The sequence below is a fragment of the Scyliorhinus canicula genome, chromosome 6, assembly GCF_902713615.1.
Source record: "Scyliorhinus canicula chromosome 6, sScyCan1.1, whole genome shotgun sequence".
NCBI lineage: Eukaryota > Metazoa > Chordata > Chondrichthyes > Carcharhiniformes > Scyliorhinidae > Scyliorhinus > Scyliorhinus canicula.
Window position 1 is genome coordinate 152,350,975 of NC_052151.1, and position 17,216 is coordinate 152,368,190.

At 45.6% G+C, this 17,216-nt stretch overlaps 1 protein-coding gene across 1 annotated transcript in view; it reads left to right on the forward strand.

The window, feature by feature from the left end:
* Nucleotides 1–9,746: 9,746 nt before the first annotated feature.
* kidins220b (kinase D-interacting substrate 220b) overlaps nt 9,747–17,216 on the forward strand; it is a 241,804-nt gene continuing 234,334 nt past the window's right edge. Inside the window, 2 exon segments of the mRNA XM_038800309.1 lie at nt 9,747–9,920; nt 12,759–12,861. The gene's annotated coding sequence lies outside the window, so the exon portion shown is untranslated.

Here is a 17,216-nt window from a genome sequence, read left to right on the forward strand (position 1 = left end):
GGAATCAATTGGGGAATATGGAGTGAGGCACTGTGTTGGGTAAATGGGACCACTTCCTGTGCAAGGATGAGTCCGATACAGTTAAAGGTGATGCACAGGGTGCATATGACTTGGCGAGAATGAGTGGGTTCTTTCAGGGGGTAGCAGATGAGTATGAGAGGTGTGGGCGGGGGCCAGCGAATAATGCGCACATGTTTTGGGGTTGCAAAAAATTGGAAAGATTTTGGGTGTGAATGTTTGTGGTCTTAGCCAGGATAGTGGAGGAGAAGGTAGGCCTGGACCTTTTGGTGGTGATATTTGGGGTTTCAGAGAAGCTGGAGCTCATGGAGAGGAGGAAGGCCGATGTTGTGGCCTTTGCACGGCGGTGAATTTTGGTGGAGTGGCGGTTGGCATCGCCTCCTGGGGTGGCGGCTTGGTTGGGTGACCTGTACGACTTCCTGTGGTTGGAGAAGATTAAGTGTGAGTTAAGGAGCTCTGTAGAGGTTTGAGAAAAGGTGGGGGATGTTTGTGACCGTGTTTGAGGAGCTGTTTGTCACGCGGGGGTGGGGGATGAAAAAGTGGCAAAAATTTGTACAGACTGTATAGTTGATTGCTGGGAAGTATGTTTCCCGGGGTGTTTATTTGTTGTAAATCGTTTTGATACATGTTTGTAATAAAATACATTTAAAAAAAATAGATACCCAGGACCATTGCCCCGTTGGTTAAGTCCGTAAACATATTTCTGTAGCGCTGTTTCTGCTGGTTTCTGTGCCACTGAGCGAACTTCACTCTCCACATGAACTCAATCTGCTCTTTGCTCAGACTGTCCTTCCTCAGGTTCAGGCAAACTCCGGACCTCCTGGACAATTCATTTCCGCCATTTCTCCGAGCCGCCGGGTAGGGTAAATCTTAAAGAGTCTACTGTTTGAAAAGCAAGAGGAACTTTCACTTTTTGGGGCTTGCCCAAGAATTCTTCCGTTTGAGAGTCAAAGCCAGATTCTACTACCAGGCAGCCAACAGAGAATTCCAGTATTGTTTCCTTCCCTGTTTCTTCCCCAACAAACAATCCATATTCTTCGGAGTTGACAATTCCATTTGGCGTTCCTCAAGATTGCAGTTGGAGATTCCCATGGTTTTGTTTCTGCTGTGTGCTCCATTACTTCAGCACTCACCAAAATGACACTAAAACCGGTGTGGACCCGGCTTGAGAGTCAATAACAGGCAGCTCAGTCCATTCAGAAATTTAAACTGGAGGGTTTATTTTGCAAGATTTGAATTCTTGGGAATAATTTGGGTTTGAATGCGTGCTGTCTCTTTGCACAATGACACAGTGGAGGTGTATTTTTGTCCTATCATTTTGAAACCTTACTGAATTTTTCGATGCTTCTGCTGTGCTTATTATGGAGGCCAGTTCTTCTTCTGCAGTTCTGTTGGAGTTCTGGACATGTGTAGTTTGCTCATTTCTGCTGGGCTGTCTCTTGAAACCTGTACATGGTACACCTTTATAGAGTCGTTCACAACACTGGTTTTTGCATGTTGACTTTACTGCCTTTGGGATGGATGGATGGATCCCCCATCACTCTTAAAACTGGCCTTCAGAAAGGCTCTTCTCTTCTGGACAAAGAACGGAATCCTGCCAGACAGTTGCCAGCAAAGCCACTGATATTAGACTTGGACTAGACACTCCACTTCATTGGAGTATTTGCTTGGGCATTTTCTAGCTCATTCTGCCTGTACCGACCTGTGCTGCAGTCATATCATTGGCTGATTTCTCCATCCCATTGCTCATCAGCCAGTTCACGTTTGCTCGCCTCAAGACACACAGATTAGGCGCTTGAGAGCGGGACGGCTGCATCGGGAAGAGCTCCCGCCGGTGGCCACGATTTACGGCGCTTTCGGGGGTTTCCCCGACTTTTCGATTTCCCCCCCCAACTATTGACGGCCGTGGGGACCATCACGGGCAGCTAGCGGGTCCGGTTTGAAAACCGGCGAAGAACCCCGCCAGGGTGTCAGGCGGCGGGTGCCGAGGCATCGGGCCCAGCACGCGCTCGAAGGGCAGAGCAGCAGGGGCAGAGCCAAGCGGGGGCCGAGGCGGCAGGCCCGAAGCCAGGGCGGGATGTAAAAGAGATGTCCCATGTCAGATGGCTCCCACCTAGAGCGTGCTAAGAAAGTTGAAGTCCAGTCCCAGGGAAAGTCTGGAGGGATGCAAATAAGAAGAGAAAGAAGAAGTTTTAAATAAGTTTGGTGAAAGTTTTTTTTCTCCTCCTCCCCCCTTTTTGAAAAATTGACTGTTTTTCAAAGGAAAAAACAGATTGAAGAAGGACAGGAGGGTGAAGGGGGGAAAAGGGGAAAGGAAAAAAAAGGAAAAACAATACGCCGTTAAAGGATGCGAAAAGCAGCGTCGAAGAAGAGAGGAAACACGGGCTGCCGCTGACTGAGAAGACGAGCAAAAGTGCTGACAGGATGGTGGAGGCCGAACCACATGGTGGGGCCGCACTACTTACGGTGGAGAAGATGACCTAGGTGATGGCGGTAGAGCTGGAAAAGCAGTTTGCGAGGCACTTGGAGGCCTTGAGGAAGGAAACAGCGGCCGCATTGAAACCAATGGTGGAGGAGGCAATCACCCCGATGAGGGTAGCTGTGGCAAAGACATCGGCCGAGGTGAGAGAGCAGGGTGAGAAGATAAAGGAAGTGGTGGAGGCCGTGACACAGCACAGCGACCAGCTCACCTCGATGAGGGACGAGCTGCGGAGGGTGGTGGAGGTCAACAGAGGACTCCGAGAAAAACTTGAGGACTTGGAGAACCACTCGAGACAGCACAATTTGAGAATTGTGAGCTTGCCCGAAGGGCCAGAGGGCCCAAGGCCAACAGAACACTTTGCTAAGAAGTTGGCGGAGCTGATGGGTGAGAACCCCTCCCAGTACGAGCTAGACCGAGCTCATCGGTCTTTAAGGCTGAAGCCCAAAGTGAACAAGTCACCAAGAACAGCAATTATCTGCTTCCATAAGTATTGCATGAAGGAGAAGGTGTTAAGCTGGGCGAAGCAGAAGCGTGAGGTGCAGTGGGATGGTGCGGTAGTTTGGATCTACCAGGACTTGACGGTGGAGTTGGCAAAAAGACGAGCGGCGTTTGGGCGAGTGAAGGTGGCACTGTTCAAAAAGGAGTACGATTTGGTATGGTATACCCGGCGAAGCTGAGGGTAATGAATGAGGCCAAAGACAGCGGAGGCGGCTGAGGCGTTTGTGAGGGCAGAAGGCTTGGGCAGACGTGAGGATCAGAGCTGGAAGAGAGACTGTGGACTGTGATTGGGGAGCTGGAAAATGTATACATGCTACAACTTTCTGTTTACTGATGTGTATTGTAATTTACTTCTCTTTACATTGTTGTAGAGTTCAAGTTAATGGTTGGGTTGATTGCCATTCTGTGTTGCGACAGTTATATCTTATTTTAGTGAATTGTATGGGTTGGATCGTTGTTTTTGTTTTGTCTTGCTCTGGGAATGGGTGGGAGGGGACAATATATCTTGGCGGGGGGCGAGCCACCCGCGCTAGCTAACTAAAGTCGGCTAATGAACGGAGGTGAGGTGAGAGGAGGACTGCGGACATTGGAGCCTGTTTAGCAGGTTTCAATGGGCCTACGAAGTGAGCGAGGGGAGGGGAAGGGATTGATGCTGGGAGATGTTTTTTCAAGAGGAAATGTAGGTTCTTGGGAGTGGGGGAAGGGGTTCGATGTTAATAATGGATAGAGGCGGGTTAGGCTTATGGGGCAGGGCCTAGTGGTATGATGATGGTGGATAAGATGGGTGGGGGGGGGGGGGGGGGGGAGTGAGAGACCCCCAGTTAGGATAGTCACGTGGAACGTGAGAGGGTTAGAAGGACTAGTCAAGAGGTCAATGGTGCTTGCGCATCTTAAAAGTTTGAAAGCCGATGTGGCAATGCTGCAGGAGACTCACTTGAGGGTGAAGGACCAGTTGAGACTTAAAAAGGGCTGGGTTAGTCAGGTGTTTCACTCTGGATTTTACGGAAGAGCTCGAGATGTAGCGGTAATGGTCGGCAAAAGGGTACGGTTCCAGGTGGAGAAGATGGTGGCAGATCAGGGGGGTAGATATGTGATTGTGACAGGGGCCCTGGAGGGGAGGTTAGTGGCGCTGTTAAGTGTATAACGGTCCCAATTGGGATGATGTGGGATTCGCAAAGAAGGTGTTCGGGGCCATCCCCGACTTGGACACACATGAACTGATTGTGGGGGGGAACTGGAACTTGGTGCAGGAGCCAAGGTTGGACAGATCACGGCCGCGCTCGCTGGTCCCATCAGGGGGGGCGAAGGCGCTGGCTGGGCTAATGGTGGAAATGGGAGGGGTGGACCCTTGGAGGTTCCTGCACCCAAGGGAACGGGAGTACTCGTTTTTCTCAGCAGTCCATAGGGTATACTCGCGGATCGACTTTTTCGTGGTGGGGAAGGCTTTTTTGGCTGGGGTTAAGGGGTCGGAATACTTGGCAATTGCAGTGTCAGATCATGCTCCGCATTGGGTGGATATGGTCCTGGAGAAGGGGGTAGCGCAGAGGCCGGGGTGGAAACTGGATGTGGAGTTTTTGGGGAACCAAGTATTCTGTGAGAAAATTGAAAAGGTCATTAAGAAATATGTAGGTTTCAACTGTACGGGTGAGGTGTCAAAGGCAGTTGTCTGGGAGGCTCTAAAGGCGGTGGTGAGGGGTGAGGTAATTTTGTTTAAGGCCAGGGTGGACAAAGAGGAGAGGTTGGAGCAGCCGAGGGTAATAGATGAGATGTTGGAGGTAGATAGGAGTTATGCAGAAGATGGGGACCCAGCGAAGCTGGAAAAGAGGAAGGAACTACAGGCGAGCTTTGACTGGCTATCTACCAGGAAGTCGGCGAGCAAGGGGTGCAGTTTATGAACATGGAGATAAGTATGTTAGTAGGTCAGCTCCGGAGGGAAGCAGCGGCAAGGGAAATTCTCCAGGTGAGGGATAGGGCAGAGAAGTTGGTGGTGGCTCCAGAGCTGATTAACAAGGTTTTTGAGGAGTTTTATGAGAGGTTGTACAGGTCAGAGCCACCCGGGGGAGACCGTGAGATGCAGGAATTTCTAGATGGGTTGGAGTACCCGATCCTAGGGGAGGGGGCAGGGCTACATTAGAAGGAGCGATAGTGGAGCAGGAGATAAAGGATGCGATTGGGAGGATGCAGTCGGGGAAGGTGGCAGGGCCGGATGGGTTTCCGGTGGAATATTATAAAAAATTCAAGGATAAGCTGGCACCCCTGATCGTGGGGATGTTTGAAGAGGCGATAGGGAAGGGGGTGTTGCCACAAACCTTGGGGCAGGCATCGATTTCACTGTTGCTAAAAAAAGATAAGGATCTGACGGAGTTTGGGTCGTATAGGCCCATATCACTTCTGAATGTGGACGCAAAAGAATTGTCGAAGTTACTGGCGGGTAGGCTGGAGAGGTGCCTCCCGAAGGTGATAGGCGAGGATCAGACGGGGTTCGTGAGAGGGAGGCAGCTTTTTTCCAACATGAGCAGGGTTTTGAACGTAGTTATGGCACCGGCGGAAGGGAAGGAAACAGAGGTGGTTGTGGCATTGGATGCCGAGAAGGCGTTTGACCGGGTAGAATGGGGGTACTTGATGGCAGTTCTAGAGCGGTTTGGGATTGGACCAAGATTTGTGAATTGGGTAAAGTTATTATATAAGGAGCCGAAGGCGAGTGTCCGCACAAACAACATCAGCTCGTGATACTTTTCTCTCCACCGTGGGACAAGGCAGGGATGTCCTATGTCCCCCCTGCTGTTTGCACTTGTGATCGAGCCGTTGGCCATCGCATTAAGAAGTTCGGGAGCATGGAAAGGAATAGTGTGGGGGGGGGGGGGGGGGGATAGAGCATAGGGTGTCCTTGTATGCCGACGACTTGCCGCTGTATGTGTTGGAACCAAGTGTGTCGATAGGGGGAATATTGGAGCTACTGCGAGTATTTGGGTCTTTCTTGGGGTACAAGCTGAACCTTGCCAAGAGTGAGTATTTTGTGGTGTCTCGGCCGGGGGTGGGGGCAGAGGGGGGGGGGGGGGGGGGGAGGGGGGGGGGGCTGCCATTCCGTAGTGGACTCACTTTAGGTATCTGGGGGTGCAGGTTGCCCGGGAGTGGGGGAGACTTCGCAGCGACAATATCGCCAGTTTGGTGGGGAGAGTGAAAGCCGACCTGGCAAGTTGGGATGGTCTCCCTCTGTCACTGACGGGTTGGGTGCAGGCGGTTAAAATGAATGTGTTGCCGCGATAAATTTCTGTTTATTTTTCAATGCCTACCAATTTTCCTGCCAAAGGCTTTTTTCAGGGAGATTGAGGGAAGGATTACCGCGTTCATATGGGGAGGGAAGGTGGCCAGAGTTAGAAAGGTGCTGCAACAGAGGGGAAGGCAGGCAGGGGGTTTGGGTCTCCCGAACCTGATGTACTACTACTGGGCGGCGAATGTGGAGAAGATGCCCGGGCTGGGTCAGAGGGGTTGATTCCCAGTGGGTCAGAATGTAGGAGAGTTTGTGCAGGGGGTTGGGATTGAAGGCGCGAGCAACAGTGCCGCTGCCAATAGCTCCGGGGAAATACTCAGGGAGTCCGGTAATAATAGCTTCATTGAAAATCTGGAGGTAGTTTCGCTAACACTTCGGGTTGGGGGCAGGGTCAAGGGAAATGCCGATTCGGGGGAACCACAGATTTGAGCCAGGGAGGTGGGATGGAAGTTTTCGGAAATGGGAAGAGAAGGGGATTAAGATGCTAAAAGATTTGTTTCTTAGGGGTCGGTCTGCAGGGCTGAAGGAGCTGGAAGTGAAGTATGGGCTGGAGCAGGGAGAAATGGTTAGATACATGCAGGTTCGAGATTTTGCCAGGAAGGAGATGCAGAGCTTCCTGGAGGAACCGGCCTCCACATTGCTGGAGGAGGTGCTGATGAGAAGGGGGTAGTGTCAGTGGTGTATGGAGCTATTTTGGAAGAGGATAAGGCATCACTGGAAGGGATCAGAGCAAAGTGGGAGGAAGATTTGGGAGAGGTTATAGAGGAGGAGGTCTGGTGTGAGGTGCTCCGGAGAGTGAATGCCTCCACCTCATGTGCGAGTTTGGGGCCGATACAGCTGAAGGTGGTGTACAGAGCACACCTCACGAGGGCGAGGATGAGCCAATTCTTTGAAGGAGTAGAAGATGTGTGTGAGCGTTGCGGGGGGGGGGGGGGGTAATCACATTCATATGTTTTGGTCCTGTCCAAAGCTAGACGAGTACTGGAAGGAGGTTTTTAGGGTAATTTCCAAGGTGGTGCATGTGAAACTGGACCCGGGTCCCCGGGAGGCCATATTCGGGGTGTCGGACCAGCCAGGGTTCGAAATGGGTGCGGAGTCAGATGTTGTAGCCTTCGTCTCGTTGATCGCCCAAAGGCGGATCCTGCTGGGATGGAGAGCAGCTTCTCCATCCTGTGCCCTGGCGTGGCATGGGAACCTGTTGGAATACTTGACCCTTGAGAAGGTTAAGTTTGAACTGAGGGGAAGGATTGAGGGGTTCTAGAAGTCATGGGCATTATTCGTTATGCACTTTCAAGAACTGGATAACATCGAACATTAGTTGGGGGGGGTGGGGTTGGGGGGGAGGGGGGCTGTGTATTATGGGTGACTGAGTAATCCCAGATTCCCTTTTGTTATTTGTTTATGTAAACATGCGGGCTGATGTTTGGGGGTTGGTGGGAGGATGGGATTGTTGTTATTGTTATGGGAATTGACATATTTGTTGCTGATTATTGTTTATTGTTGGTGGGTGTAAATTCTGGAGAAAATGTGAAAAAGGAGAATAAAAATATTTTTTTAAAAAGACACACCGATTACAATATTTACCACCTCTACCATTTTGCCGACAACAGGTAGGCTTTGATTACAATTTGTTGTCATTAGTTGAAGAGCACTACAGCAAATAAGCAGTGATTCTAGGTTTCGCTGCCTTCCATTGTGTGGAATGAGGGTGGGTGGGGTCAGGGCAATGATGTAATTTGGGGTGTGGCTTGCTGTTATTGGGGCAGGCTGCCATGTCACCAGGGGTTGGGGCGGGTCATGATGTAGGGACCCTGCAAAGAGTGAGAGGCTCCCAAAAGTGTAAATCTGCCTCAGACAGTAACAGCATGGATGCAGAATTCGTGGAGTGGCAGAAAACAGAGTAGTGGTTAATGGATGTTTTTCAGGCTGGAGGAAGATAATCCCCAGGGATTAGTGCTGGGACCCTTGCTTTTCCTGATTTATATTAATGGCCTTGACCTTGGTGTACAGGACACAATTTCAAAGTTTGTGGATGGTACAAAACTCAGAGCATTGTGAATTGTGAGGATAGTTTCCTCCAAAAGGACATAGACAAATTGGTGGAATGCTAGACAGATGGCAGGTGAAGTTTCATGCAGAGAAATGTGAAGTGATTAATTTTGGTAGAAAGAATTTGGAGAGATAGTATAAAATAGGGTACGACTCCAAATGCAAAAGCAGAGGCACCTGGGTGAATATATGCATAAATCATTGCAGGATAGGTTGCAAGCATAGTTAATAGAACATGCTCTCGCCTATGCTTTATTAATAGAGCACAGTAAGAAGTCTTACAACACCAGGTTAAAGTCCAACAGGTTTGTTTCAAACACGAGCTTTCGGAGCACGGCTCCTTCTTCAGGTGAATGGAAAGGCTTGTTCCAGAAATGTTTATATAGACACAGTCAGAGATGCCCCGGAATGCGAGCACCTGCAGGCAATCAAATCATCAAAGATGCAGAGAGAGAGGTAACTCCAGGTTAAAGAGGTGTGAATTGTCCCAAGCCAGTTCAGTCGGTAGGCCTCTGCAAGTCCAGGCTTGTTGGTGGGGGCCGAATGTAATGCGACATGAATCCCAGATCCCGGTTGAGTCCGCATGATCGGCAAGTCCGATGATTTGATTGCCTGCAGGTGCTCGCATTCCGGGGCATCTCTGACTGTGTCTATATAAACATTTCTGGAACAAGCCTTTCCATTCACCTGAAGAAGGAGCCGTGCTCCGAAAGCTCGTGTTTGAAACAAACCTGTTGGACTTTAACCTGGTGTTGTAAGACTTCTTACTGTGCTCACCCCAGTCCAACGCCGGCATCTCCACATCATTATTAATAGAGGGGCATGGAGTACAAGAGTCAGGAGGTAATGGTGATTTTGCGTAAGGCATTAGTCAGTCTCAGCTACAATATTGTGCTCAGTTCTTGGTGCCATCGGAAAAGATTTGAAGGCATTGGAGAGAGTGCAGACGGGACTTATGAGAATGGTTCCAGGGGTGAGGGACTTGATAGATTGGAGAAGTTGTGACTATTTTCCTTGGAGGAGAGAAGGCTGAGGGAAGATTAGATAGAGGTAATTAGATAGAGGTATTCAAAATCATAAGGGTCTGGACAGAGTAGATGGGGCAAAAGTATTCCCACTCATGAAAGGATCAAGAACAAGAGGGCGCAGAGTTAAAGTAATTCGTGGACCAAGCAACTCTGGAGAAAAAAAAATGTTGTTCACACAGGGAGGGGGGATAAGGTCTTGAAATGCTCTGCCTAGAGAGTGTGGTGGATGCAGGTTCAAGTGAAGCTTTCAAAAGGAAATTAGACTGCTATGAGAAAATGAAGGGAGAGATGGAAGAAGACCTGTTGGACTTTAACCTGGTGTTGTAAGACTTCTCATTGGGAGAGGCAGCGCCCGACAGGATGGGCCAAATGGTCTCCTGCTCCGTAACAATTCTGTGGTGACGTTATGCGTTTAGTCCACGTGACCAGTGTTTGGGTCCGAGTGAAAATGGCGGTGCGACCGAAGGAGGTGGAGCGACCAGAATAGAGAGCGAGAGAAAGAAAGAAAGAAAATAAAGAAAGGCAGGTTTTAGCGGAGCCGCGATTCCTGGTGAAGAGGGTCGGTAAAAAGCGGGTGAGTACACCGGTGCCTTATGGAAACGGTTGCGTAGCTGAATTCTGGGGTCGGGGAGCCCGGGCCGGTCGGGCGGTGGCTCGCGCGCCCTGTCTTTCCCCTCGGCTGGTGATTTTGAACCGGCCGGGCTCGCGCGTTGAACGGCCTCTTTGCTGGCTGGCTGGGTGGGCGAGCAGCCCATTGTGACGTGCGGTGGCTCGGGCTGGGGCTTGCGGGGAATCCGATCGATAGCCCGGATTGACTGCCGATCAGTGTCTCTCCAGGTTAATCCACCCCGCAGCAGGTGCACCATGTACCTGCCGGATTGTTGACATGTTTGGAACACGATTCGCCCTGTTTGTTTTTGCTGCGTCTTCTGTGTAATTGCTTCTTTGGAACATGTGATTATAGGGCAGCAGATCTTTTTTTTCTATGGAAGGAGTGTCATCAAACAAATTTGGTATAATCCATCAATCCTTCCTAAGAACAAGCAATAACAGAAGATCCAGCCGCTTTCTCCCAACAGTGGCAGCAAAAAAGGTCTTTGTGTCCAGGCGAGCTGCGGAATCGATTCCAGCTGCAGGCTCTGAATGCGAAGCTGTCGATTCTTACACCGTGAGGATATCTAGGATTGAATGAATATCAAGGACATTTTTACCCTATGGGCGCACTCGACTAAATTTTACCATCAAGTGTCTGTGCTGGGAAAGATGTGTTTGCTATTTATTAATGTCATAATTTTATTTTTTTAATAATTTGGTAATAAAATGAGATTTTTCATAGATGTATGTCATATGTGCACAAAGATCAATGAAGGCATTTATACCTCTTCCATCCCTGGTTTGTGAAGAGTTTAGATACACAAAGATTAGTGGATTCTGGAATGGTGGTAGTTAGGGTAGGGAGAGGAAGGAAATTTAGGAAGAGGGGCAGCACAGTAGTGCAGTGGTTAGCACTGTTGCTTTGCAGCGCCAGTGTCCCAGGTTTGATTACCGGCTTGGGTCGCTCACTGTCTGTGCGGAGTGCGCACGTTCTCTCTGTGTCTGCGTGGATTTCCTCTGGTTTCCTCCCACAAGTCCCGAAAGATGTGCTTGTTAGGTGAATTCGACATTCTGAATTCTCCCTCAGTGCACCCGAACAGACGGCGGAGTATGGCGACAAGGGGATTTTCACTGTAACTTCATTGCAATGTTACTGTGACACGAAGAAAGATTATTAATACTCAATAACGTCCCACTGGAAGTGTTTAGCAAATTCCTGCTGTCAATCTGTTTCTTGAATTAGATCTCAATACACATGTAGGGAAGTCCGCCATCAGTTTGGGCTGACTCATGAAACAAATATTGGATGATACCAAGCTGATGGTTTCTCAGGCCCTTGTTTTCAGCACATTGCTGCATGACTGTGAGACATGGATGACTTCAGCAAACAGGAAAAGAAACAGTATTTTCCAGCTTTGATGTCCGTGGCGCATTGGGTATATCCTGGCAGGACAAATATCACAAATACAGTAGTCCTCTCAAAATGCAGAGATGCCAAGTGTGTTGGCGCTAATCAAATAGAGGTGGCTTCGGCGGATTGGTCTCATCCATGGGTTGTAGATGGTCTCATATCCAAACACCTACTGTATCCTGAAACAGCCAGTTCCAGACAACCAAAAGGGTGCCAAATGCTCAGCTTCAGGGTTGGCTTTCAAGCATGACATGAGGTCCTAAACATCGACTGTCACACCTAGCAGTCATGAGCTTGCGGCAGGAGGAAGTGGCGACACCTCCAGTGGGCTGGTGGCTGCTGCAGCTTGCAACAGGCACCAACACTGAAAACAGTCTATAATGACACTTGGCAGTTTCATATATGATAATTGTGGCAGAACCTGCCTCTCAATGGGGTACAAATTATAGTAAAAGCCATCAAAATGAATATTCCAATTGAGCATAGGGAATTACAAGAAAGGCAGAAAATGTTGAAAATACTCAGCAGGTCTTGTGATCTGTTGCGTATTCCTCGCATATCCTGTTTTTCATTTCTCATTTTCTGTGTCCATGGTGCTTTTTTATTCATGAGGAACTAAAAGTGGTGTTTGGGAAGTTCAGTATTGTAAATGCTGGTACTTTCTAGCACTGTCTTAATGGGTAGCAGGTTTTGTTCTGTCATTCTTTCAAATGCCTACACAAATTGCGACACCCTGATCGTTTTATGTACCAGTTTGCACCCTCTGACCTTCTAATTTGTGTTTTTGTTGAGGCTGCCATTAAACATCAATGGAATTTTCTTTCTGAACGGCAAGATTTTCAAAAATCTTCTCAAACTGTATCTCTTTGTCAGTGCACTCGTACAATTAAAGCCCCGAAGCACTTTATAGATATGTGTATGGGTGTGCAGTTGGAAATGGGCATCAAATGCCAGTCACAACCCATGAAAGATAAATAAACATTTCACTTTCTCATATTCCCATTCCTTTTTATGAAGGTAATCATTCAGTTTAAATGCAAGTTATGCTCTGTACATTCTGAAAGTTTTAACGTATTTGGGAAGTGTTCCTGAAAATTGTTTATGGCTAATGCTATCCTCTGGATGAATAATCCATTTGTTAAAAAAGTCAAGCTATTAACTTGTTTTGAGATACATTCTGATGAGCTGTTCCAGTTGCCAAATGTCAAAACAGCAGTAGAATCTGGATGCTTCAGGTAGCCATAGCATATTGGTAGCTAACTAATGTTTAAACTCTTCGTATGGACCGGTGTAAAAGTTGAATTTCAAAGACTTTTTTTAAAGATAAAAAATTTAAAGGATTAACTTTTACATGTGTTTTGCGGGTTTATGTTCAACTACCAACACTTGTGACTCTCACACCAGCAGAAGGAGGACACTCAGCAGAAGGAGTACTGTGTTGGGTTTTCAGTCTCTTTCTGAGGCTCAAACTCGCAAGAAAGTGGATTGGAGCAAGAAGGAAGCTTAAAAGGTAAATTTTAATAATTCCTTTTTACCTGAGACTTTGATGACAGTCGGTGAACATGGTTCCATTTCTTTAATATGCTCGTAGTTCACACACTCCAAACAAACTCTTCAGTTTGTTCTATCTTCCCTCTGTCATATCAATTATAAGTTAAACTTTTACTAAAGTTCACCAATATCTCATTGGGAAAACTCCACTCTGATCTCACACTAATGCAGAAAAATCCTAAATCTCCTGCTTCAAATCCTGGTCTCTGCTGTGTTACTCTGAACACCAAGTGTAGCAATGAGTTGAGTCAAAGTGTCCATTGAAATTTGGGGATTAACTTTTACACACAGTCTGAGTATATATGTCCATCTCCACATATTTTGCTCTTCCTGACTTCCTTTGCTCATTTGCATCTTATTCCATTGTCAGGTTTTTGCTATTGTCTTCCTCTTAAATCCTAATTTTTCCACCTTAACACTCTACTTATGCTAACATTGAGAACTTGCTAAGATGAGCTCCCTCTGCACTTTTTTATTATGAAATTTATAGCTATCTGCTCTGACAGATATATGGATTTCAATGCCTTTAACTTAGCTAAATTGCTCTGATTGACTGTCACTAAGATCTGAACCCTGAAAGATAGTGGAGTGTTTCAAAATTCTTCTCTCCTGAATTTCCTTTTTATTTTGTGTTGAAGTAGTCCTCTACTTATGCAAATAGATTTTGTTGGCAGATAGTAACTCCCAATAATTGGGATGATAATTGCCGGAGTCGGTCAAGTTTTGCCTGGTTCATGGACCGAACTGTACCTGATTTCCAGCATATTACAAAGTAGCCCAGCACATTTGATTTAGACATTCCTTTTGTACTTCATTGTTGGAATAATAGTTTTCGTCTAACCCTAGTTATCCTGTGAAAATAGTGGTAACCCACCACTGGTAGTGTTTAAATGCAACAGTGCTGCTTTCTAGGCAATTGCAGAAGGAATTAAAATTCAATAGTGTTAATTTGAGAGTTGCATAGGCTAGACTGACTACAGAACATTAGCAAAGCAGTTGAGTTCTTTTTCACTATCCCAATGGCTTCATCAATACTTGTATTAATTTTTTTTCCTAATTTCCAGATTTTTAGGGCTGAATTCAAATTCCCATTTAAAAAAAAAAAATCATCACTGCCATCTCATGTTTGTTTGAAACTTTTTGTGATGCCATCATCTCCAGAATTTAGAGGCAGCTGTTGGCTGTGGCTGAGCACTTTTTATTGCTTCTCTACGTTACATTCTGTAATTTGCAAAGACTGTACTTGGAAGTTGGAACAGTTCTGATTTTGTTCAACTGTTCATAGTTTGGTGTCACATGATTGGTGCAGAGGTCCTCATTGAAGAGTTAAACTTACTGCATTAGAACCTCTTCAGTTTCAGCATTTAAAGGTTTTAATTTAACAATTTAAACTTCCTAGACCCAGAGGTTGTTGGGTAGCTCAAAGATGCCTCAAATGGACCACCATTGTAAATCCACCAGACCAATCTTTGAACTGCCACGTCAGATTGCATTTGCACAAACTCCCAATGTCAATATGCGACACATGAATGAAACAAGGCAGCTTTGGATTAGGTTGAAGAGCTTCCAGGTCAATCATGCCTTTATGCCGCATGTTGCATCTTATTACTTTATGCAATACAGGGAGCACTGGTAACTGAATATTTTGAGCCACCAGTTCTATGGTTTGAGGTTACTTTGTTTTATCTTATTACCATTTCTTGGCAAGGGTTCGGTGTTGTTCACTTTCATTTGTGATTTAATTACTTTCACCATATCGCTATCAGATATCTTAGTTGCTGTTGCCCTGTGAATTATGACTAATCGGTGACTTGGCTTGAATAGAATGTAGACTCAGCTTGTTACGATATTCAAAAATTGAGTGGGTGATATAGATTTTCTGGATTTTAGATTTAATCCTTGATGTTGTCTTGGATTCTTCTCCTGATTTCCAACTTTACTAGAAAATGCATGTGCATTAATATTATGCCCACTAAATTTAATAGTTTAAAAATATTTTCTAGGTTACATGATAAGTGACCAATTGGGAAAAGAGCTGGAGGGTGATGGCTGCAATTGAAGGGATAAATTGGAGGAGAAGGATAAATGGAAAATAAATGTTTAATCTTTTTAAATCCACACAATTTGGGGGTGGGAGTGGCTTAATGGAACTGGTGTTATGGCAGAATGAATATAAACAGATGAGAGAATTTAAATGAAGTATAGAGCAAGTGCTTTATATTAAAGCTATTCATTCCAAACTTGGATTAAGTATCTGGAAATAAATCATGTATCATCTATCCTCTGTGTAATTTGTGGAAGCTTTATCATTAAAAGTCAAGCTCTTAAATCTGTTTACCTTCTTAAAACTTTTGATGTGTGTGTTGCTAACAAGTGACTTGGAAAATGGCCCAGAATGATGTGTTAAATTGTATTTTTATAATAATTATAGGTTACAGTACTATAGTGTATTATATTTCTTGCCTTTTTATGCTGAGATTTGGATCCGTATATGTCAGCTTCCTGTGCTTAATTCACTTTAATAGACATGGGATGGATGGTGACGGGAATGGACAAATGTACAGGCATGATTCTTACCAATGCATGTCTGCCATTTCAAGTTGGGGTTTCATTCAGGAATAGGAATTCTGACTTCGCCCCTTAATCAATTGCAATACTGCTACAGATTGGGGACTGTCGTAGAGTTTGCTGTTCGTATGTCTAGTAACTAACAACCAGGAGAATTAATACTCCAACTGTAACTGTGAAATCATTAGTGTTATTTGCCTTAAATCTTTGCAACAGTTTTTAACTGAATACTTTAATCAGCGAAGAGCTATTTAAAATGTTAGATTTGAATCAATTGCATATCAGCAGACATTTACTTCTGTCATGAGAATGTCACTTTAAGAAATGTTTGCCTTCTCAAGTGGCTGCAGTGATGTAATTGTGTAGGTGGAGCTGGGCTCTGGCTCTGCTTTTTTTGTTTTGAGCTGGAAGCTATTTGTGGCTCTGAGTTTTATTTTCGGTTTTCACTTGGGGAGCTGCATTCATACCAAGAAGGCGTATTTTGGCGTCTCTGTCTGCATGCTAAAGAATGTCTCCAGATCACTTGATGATTTCAAAGTAATACTTGTTTCTGTAAGGAAAAAAGGTGTTTGGCTTATTGATGTTAGAAAAGTTTCTAAGGGTTACCAATAGAGTACTGTATCTTTGGTGGAGTATTTGTGTTGGTAGTTGATAAGATGTTTACTGTATGTATATAATGCGTTAACTGGATTCATAGAATAAACATTGTTTTGTTTAAAAATACTTAAGATCTCTGTTGCATAACACCTGGAAAGCGGGCCCTTGTGCTCATAAACAAAATTTATTAAAAGTTGTGGGTCAGGTGAGCTCGATGATATACTTTGGTGTTTTCTAAATCCTGGCCCATAACACTTCTGTTTTGTTTTTGTTGTTATCTCCATGTTTTGTAAACTGAAAGACTGGGTGAGTTCCTATTCTAACCCCTGAAAGACTACCCAAAGAGTTATCAAAAGGAAATCTCAAAAAAAAATGTGAAATACAGCAACCTTGGCCTTCAATATTACGATTCTATTCCTGCCTAATTTGAAGGTATTTTAACGGTTCTACATATTTTTAAAGCTTTCATAATTTAGTACAGGGGCTAAACAGCTGGCTTGTTATGCAGAACAAGACCAGCAGCGCCGGTTCAATTCCCATACCAGTCTCTCCGAACAGGCACCGGAATGTGGCGACTAGGGGCTTTTCACAGTAACTTCACTGAAGCCTACTTGTGACGAGTGATTATTATATGTAATAGTTTCTAATCAACCACAATTTACTGGTTAATTCATGTTTAACTTGTTTGATTCCTTACCTGGTCTGACCTACATGTGACTCCAGACCCACAGCAATGTGGTTGACTCTTAACTGCCCCCTCAAGGGCAATTAGGGATGGGCAATAAATGCTGGCTACGACTGGGATGCCCACATACCATACTCAAATTATAAAAAAACCTTTGTTTGATTCGTGCAGTACAAATTATTTTGTTTTCAACCGTGGAATCTAGTGGCTTCATTCTCATTTACATGTTTGAAATTTTGGATATTTTTTTAAAGTTACTATTCTCAGTAGAGATCACCAGAAATAATTTTATAAGTTTAAACTATAGTGTTTATAACCACTTGAGCCAGAGCTATGAAAATTAGTGACCACTTAATTGTATTTTTCCCTACCTAATTTGTTATTAATGATGTACATCTTGTAAGGAATATTGCAGCGGATTCGGGGGAGGGTGGGGGGGAGGAGGAGCTTTGTGATGGTAAGTG